The sequence below is a fragment of the Dendrobium catenatum genome, unplaced genomic scaffold (assembly GCF_001605985.2).
Source record: "Dendrobium catenatum unplaced genomic scaffold, ASM160598v2 fragScaff_scaffold_157, whole genome shotgun sequence".
Classification (NCBI taxonomy): Eukaryota; Viridiplantae; Streptophyta; class Magnoliopsida; order Asparagales; family Orchidaceae; genus Dendrobium; species Dendrobium catenatum.
Window position 1 is genome coordinate 1,864,932 of NW_021318619.1, and position 7,856 is coordinate 1,872,787.

Genomic DNA, 7,856 nt, shown 5'->3' on the forward strand with positions numbered 1-7,856 from the left:
TGACCATCGTCGACTATGGTCCTTTTCAATGACCATCGTCAACTACGGTCCTCTCAATCGTCATCGCCCGCTGTACAATCCTTCTGACCACCTCATTTAACTACGGTTCTTATGACCTACATCACTTGTCGACTATGGTCTTGCCACCCAAATAAACATATCAACACTGATTCTTCCAACTTCTACCATGCAATGCACTATATATTATGTATATTTGATACTTCGAGCCATGACCTTCCACCTAAGGAAGGGACTCATTTGTAATCAATTGCAAGCACTAGTGGATTCATTCAAACTGGGCCAGACCCCGTGGTTTTTCCCCCTTTTTAAGGGTTTTCACGTAAAAACTCTGGTGTCTCTTATGAATGCTACACCCATTGTGTTTTGGATCTTTATACAATACTAAGATATTAAATTTTATATTTTCTATCGCCATGAATATTCCAGGATGCAACAAGAATATTTAATAAACACATAATCAACTAATGTATTATTAATTATTTACTCCGTTAAATAAGCATAACTAATTACCTTTTATTGAGATTATTAAAGTTTTTTCCTATTAATTTTTAATATTATGATAATCAAGCCTCTAATTAGTTGTAGTAATTCATTTTCCTTCATACTTAATTAGGATTTTAATTAATCTAATTATTTAAAGCTGGTATATACATATAAATTGAGCTTACATTAACTGTAATTAATTAATATTTAAATAATAGTTATTAAGGATAATTGATGCATATTTATAATTATCACACCATATGGGTTAAAAAATGAGCTTAGCTTTAATTTGATTTTAAAATTTAAAACCAAGAATTTAAATTTAGTAATTTTATAGAAAAAGTTTTTCAACCATAATTTTGAAATAGAAAAATAAAAAGCAATGGAAAAATAAAAGACACGAGATTTATAGTGGTTCGGTCAAACACGACCTACATCCACTCCTCGAAGGCACCCTCCGAATATTGCACTAATACCACTAGTGACTCTCCTTTTGCACCCACAGGAAGGCATAGAAGCCTTTACAAAACACTCTTTGCTCCCTAAACATGTTCCAATCTAATATAGCCTAACTTAAAGATTATTAAACATGTTCTTCAGTGATTTGCTCCCTTAATGTTGATGGAAGGTGGTAATAAGAAATTAATTGGAGATTCTGTGAACCTATTTGCTAAAAATATAAGTTCATTGTGGGTATTATTGTCCCCCAAATGTAAATTAAAAATAAAAAATTTACGGCTACCCAATTTCCAATAACTGTAAGTGCTTGGGAGTGTGTGAATGCTATTTTATTTAAGTGAGTTTCAGTGAATGCTATTTTATATGAACTTATTTTTTGGGAATTTAGTTCTTATATTTAATTGAAGCAGCATTTTAATTTTTAGAATTAGGGTTTCATTTGAATAGCTTTCTTCCAACTTTTTAAAACAATTTCCTAGTATAAAATTTTTCTAGATCAAAAAATTACTTGACATTTTGATTTTTGCCTAGTTCTTTCAAAATATTTCGGTCATGGAATCTTTACTTGACCGCATAAATGTTGGATGCGCCTTAGCCTCTGGAAAGTTGTGGAGCTTAATTTTTTTGTCTTATGAGGAAAACGCATTGAGAAAATGTAGTTGTGGATTGACCTTTGAAGGTTCTTTAAGGACTAGAAATTTTCTTGTTTTATTAACCCGCAGGCTAGCTCTTCTATGAATTTTATTTAAAAAAAATTGATCAAATGATCGATGAATGATGAATAGCATTAGACTGTAAATAACAAAACTATAGGCTAATCTGTTAGAATTTAGGAATCAGCTTAATAGCATTTCATAATTGATTGATAGGTATATATGTAATCCTTCATCACATTAGCCGACATCACTGATTAAATTAGCCTCATTGTGATCTGCATATCACATATTCAAATCATGAAAATAATCTCTTTGTAATAAAGAATTAACAAGGCTCAATATATCAACTGATCTCCTTAAAATCAGTACATGCACGCACCCTCAGTACCATACTATTAAGTCAATAAAGAAATAATTGAGCTTATCCATCCTATCAACTCCCTTAAACAATTCTTCAAATAGATTCAAGATATCATTCTTTACATCATCAGCATAATATATATCAGAATAAAGAAAGAGAGGGATCGGATCGAGGGTTCTATCTGCCACCCTATCAGATTTTGAATTTCAGTTAGCTTATCATAAAATTAATGTTTCTTTTTTATAAACTCATAATTAATGTACAAGGAAAGTACAAAGATTTCTCTCTATAAATGTAATGGCGATTCTTGTATCATTAAACTCTCTCATCTGAACCTGCTGTATCTGATGAAAGCAAAGAGAGTACTTTTTTGGGAACAGTAATGAGATCTGTACGTACTCAGATTGTAAAATTTTCGTTTAAGGAAAAAAATGATAAGATTTTCTTTTAAGAAGGAATTGAACTAATAGAAGAAGATATATAAAGAGAAAAAAACGGTGGAGAAGAGCCAAAGGAACGTGTCGAAGGAGAAAAAGAAGAACATTGAATGCATGTAACCCCACTCCACATGTGAGTGACCTCACCCCCACTGCAAATAATAATCAAAGAAAGCTCTTTTTCCTCTTTTCTTAGCTGTAAGTGACAACAAGACAGAATTCACATCTCATTTATGTATTCTCCTCCAAAATGAGAAATACATAGGAAGCAGCTGTCACAATTAAGCCCTTATGCTGACTCATATTCCAGCGTTCATCATCACAGTTTAAATGGATAGTATGATAGATAAAACTTTAAGGTTTTCACTTCTCAAAATACTATCTCATATATGATTCTTTTGAATGATCTCATGGTTTAGTTTGCCCACCCTGGCTTAGGGTGGTTAGTTTTAGTGGGCGAGCACGGTTGGGAACCCCCATTCTAGGTTCGAATCCCCTCTACTGCAGCATCGCCTCTTTAGTGGTGCAAAGCAAGTGTGGGCTCGATGCTAGTGGGTGACCTCGCTGGTTCCACTGAGGAATTAGTTACGCCGTCATGCGCTCTTTTTGGAGTGGCGATGGATATAGATACCCCCGTTTTTTTTTTTTTAAAAAAAAGAGAGGTTTAGTTTAGAGTTTTCTTTTCATATATTTTCTTCCTTGTATCTTATTTTTCTTATATTTTTCCCCATGATCAGACACCAATTGGGCATGCATTCTTCTTCAATTTTCATTTAAGCTTATATAAAAATGATTTTATTATTAAAAAAATCATCACAGCTTACATCATTTTCACTCAATTGCAAGAAAAAATAATGTAATGTATCGATTGAGGAAAATATTTCTTTCATCTGATCATATCAATATATTTTCAATATTTTCCCCACTAACTTCTTTAATAAAAATGAGATGCTGTGAAGAAGAAAAAGAGTAAAAAAAAAAAAAGATGGACTGTTCATGATCTCATCACCTCTATATTTATTATGGCCAGCAACACTGCCACCATTTGCTATATTTTGGACAATTCCATGTGCATAAGCAAATCCTTGAAATGATGTATCAATTAAAAAAAAGCATATAATATATATCAAAATTATATCATTAGCTTGTGCTAGGTTGTCTTGCCACAGATTTGATTGAGCTTGTCATTTCACCAAACTACAGTAAACTTCTTAATTGTATTCTATAGTTCTTGCTAAAGTAAAAAAAAAAAAATCATCAACATAATTACATTATATTATTTTAAGTTTTTTTTGTGGGACAGCTTTTTTTTACTACTTTTTAGTAAAAAAAATTAAAATAAAATTTTTTGTATTAAAAAATTATTTTAGAAAGTAATAAGAAAGCTGTCTCAAATAAAACTCTAATCTTATTAGAATTTATTTGAATTCTTAAGTAAAGTTTTCTTTTATTTATGAAATTTTGAACAAATTTAATTGTAAATTTATGCAAGTACACATAATTTTTTAGCCTATGACCTCTATGGTAAAAGCAAGCAAAGTCAAAATTCATAAGATTTTTGTCCTTTCATTAGAAAATGTGCTATTGATCTTATGTTGTAGGGATGTCATCAGGGGCCAAGTTAAGAAAGCTAATTAGGCCTGTCTAATTCAATAATGTTGCTCTTTACATAGACATATATTTTGGCTAACAGTGTAATAAATGAAATGCAATGTGCTCAATTCAATGCTATTTTACTTGAGAAATGTAACATTTCGCAAAACTATCAAATGTGATTATGACCTTTTTTTTTTTACCATCATGATTGAAATTATTTAAATTTGTATAATACTGTTTTATTGAGATTATCTCCATGTGGGAGATAAACTCAATACCTTATTTTATATAATATTGCATAGAAATTAAAAAAAAAAGAATATACTAATTACACTAATTAATAGCTTCAATTAGGTTCAACAAATATTGATAAAAATACTTGCACAAAAATGCTAAGTTAAATTGTGGCTCATATAATTAGGAGTGGTTTTCACTAAAAAGTAGATTGAATAGCTAATTTTGATCACAAATTTTTTTTGTTGCTTTTAAAAAAATTATATACTAAAAACTTGTGTTAGAAAGCAGTAAGAAGCTGCCCCAAAGGAAGCCTAAATGATCAAAAAAATTCATGTTAGTTTATTAGGTTTTTGTCTCCCAAGGCTTGAGACAACCAACCTACATTGACATATCGGAAGTATATTTATAGGAAAATATAATAAGTATATTTATAGGAAAATTTAATATTATAATATTCTCATTAATTTCAAATTATGATAAAGTTTACCTTCATTATTTTTTATTTAAGATAAATATAAATTTTATTGATTAATTATATATTTGATATGTCATCGAAAATCATCTTAATTGAGCATGAATCTTGAGGCATATTCAAGTCGGCATCTTCCAAAATTAAATTTGAGACCATCCAAGCTCCAATTTCAGCAAACTTATAGCCTAATTGAACGCCACTGTAAGACGAACCCAACAACATCAAAATTGGTTTTATCCAAGCCCGAATGGGCTTAAATCAAGGGCTTAAAGTATATTGGGAAGCTTTATAGTATTAATTGGATGACCAAATAATATCCAAATATAGCATGTTTATATTTGAATCGAGTGGCTCGACGAGATGAATGCAACGAGTCCAACATCACTTCATTTCAACACCATTAAGGCAACTAAAGGTTGAATGAATGATGTATGATCAAGGGAATCAATCTGAGACATCTAATGGAGCACTCCTAATTTATCCTGGATCTTATTCATATTTATAAAGCATGTCACTCTCAAAATCTATAAATATACATTCACTCTCTATATGTAGGGGACCTTTATCTAGAGATTGGAAAGACCTTTGAGACTTCTTGAGCTCCATCACAAACGAACCTAATTCTGTCGATCGATCAATCACTGCTAGACATTCGCCCAGTCCACACCGATCTTCGCCAGACTTCTGCCCAACCACCGACCACCACCGGCCTCCAATTGGTTGTTGCTAGACCTCTTCCTGGCCACTAACTATCGCTAGACCTCCACCCGCCAACCCACTATACTTGGACCTCCACCCGGCAACCCACTATACTTGGACCTCCACCCGGAAATCGACCAATACTGGACCTCCAGGCTATCGACCTTTGTTGAATCTTCTCATGACCGCTACTACTAGACTTCCGACCACAGTCGTTCGACCACGATCATTACAAACTCCCGAGTACACATACGAAGTTCAACCAACTCTCCAAACTATTGTAATTTCATCTTCTCCAAGTTAAGGGATGAGTCAACCTTTAACTCACTAAGTATATATAGTTGAATCTTCGCATAATTTTCCCTTTTTGAGTTTTCCACGTATTAAATTTTTTGTTGCTCCCTTGATCTCAACTTTTTGTTTGTATGATGGATATTTATGCATCACTAAGAATAAAAAATTCTCTCACTCTACCGCCATGAATTTATCAATCCACAACAATATTATACATATTTTAAAATAAATTAAATTAGCATAACATTTATAGATCAAAACATTTCATATTTTATATTTTAATTTATATATATTGTACCTAAACTACCTAAACAAAGGCCTGCAATACCGATTGATTTATTATTGAATCAAAGTTGTCGCTGCCATGGATGGTAATGCGTCATATCATTTGAAATGCCATCTTCTTCGGTCGTGCATTCTAAATAGAACTATATAAGGGCCAGGATGGTACGTTGTTAGTTGGAGCCTGACCTGATCGGACGTTTTTTAGAACTGTAAACAAATTTGTTTTACTAATATGGTTACTCATTAATATCTGATCTATACCCATTGAATTTGAATTTTTATATCTTAAAGGGTGAATAATATAAAAAAAAAGGTGTCCTTATGCTTTTTTTTTTTTTGGGGGACGTTGAGGCCCCTCGAACACGGGCTCGCGGGAGGAAGAATTTCGCGTCTATCACTGAGCTGCGCGCACAAGCCCATCCTTATGCTATTTACTATGATAAGTAATTCGTTGTAGTACCCAAAAAATTATTACATTTGTCCTATGTGGTTCTATGTGTAGATTGTGGAGGTATATCTATATGTACTATGTTCTTAGTTTGTGCCTAATAATTTCTCATAATGCCCATATATCATATGCTCTTTAATTAGATAATGTTTAATATTTATGTCTTTGAAAAATTTATATGATCGAAATGAATTTCAAAGAAATATTTGAATTTAAAATTTTCAAAATTAAATTAGGACCAATCGGAATCTGATTTCAATAAATTTATAGTTGAATTGAAGATATTGATGAGATGAATCCATCGACACTACAAATGATCTTATTTGACTTTAAATGAACTCGAATAAAATACTTGGAAACATATTTAAAAGCTTTTAGACATCAATTGAGGGACCAAATTACAATCTCCAAATCTTATGTGCTTATAATCAATTATAACTTCATTAAGGCATTCAAAGTTTGATAAGTAATCTAAAATCAATAGAATCAATATTAGATTGTACGATGAAGTGTTTCATATATGGCAAAATTTACCAAGATAAAAAGGCTATAAGAAAAGAAGGTTCAAGAGTTAAGAAAGCTAGAAAACTCTTTTTTAACGAAACATATGATTAAGAAATTATCTAAGAGGCTAGGACTGACGATAATGCAGTTAAGAAAATTATCATCCTCGAATCTTAAGCTAAGTTTAGATCAACCAGCACTCAAGTTTTAGCTTGAACTTAAGTCTAATAAAACATGAGGGACTTATAACTTTCAACCCCACTAAAAATTAAGATCAATTGGGTCTACTTTTTTTTAAACAAAAAAATCATTTATTCAAGTAGTGAAAGATTACAGCATCCACTGACCAACAACCACTCCAACAACATAGCAAAAAACCCAAAACGTACAGCAAAATACGAGACAATACAAAGAGAATAAAATAAAAATTAATCAGACTCAGGAATGGAAGCCGATCAATTGAGTCTACTAAACTTACAATTCTATCTATAAAGGTTCCAAACTAAACCCATATAATCACTATCAAAATCATGATGAAAAAGTCTTTATACAATTCATGATATGTAAAGATATTTTATTTTAGAAATTAGAAGTTATTACTTGGTCACCAAAACCAAATAGCCTTAACATATAGGTATAAAAAGCTTCTAGCTAATGTAATTTTCTTTGTTCCCCAATCCTTGAGTAAGAAACAATTATCTCTATCATGTGTCTCACAAGACCATGTATATTTATTCATTAGTCATAGCAAGCTTTAATGATGATTTTCCAATTAAGAAAATTTTTTTGGATAAAATAGTCAGTTAAGTTTGCTTATATTTTTAGTAAAAAAAAAATTATTCCTTAAGATCTTATCATCACAACAAGTTTTGGTCACTCCACACAAAATGACAAGAAGAAACTT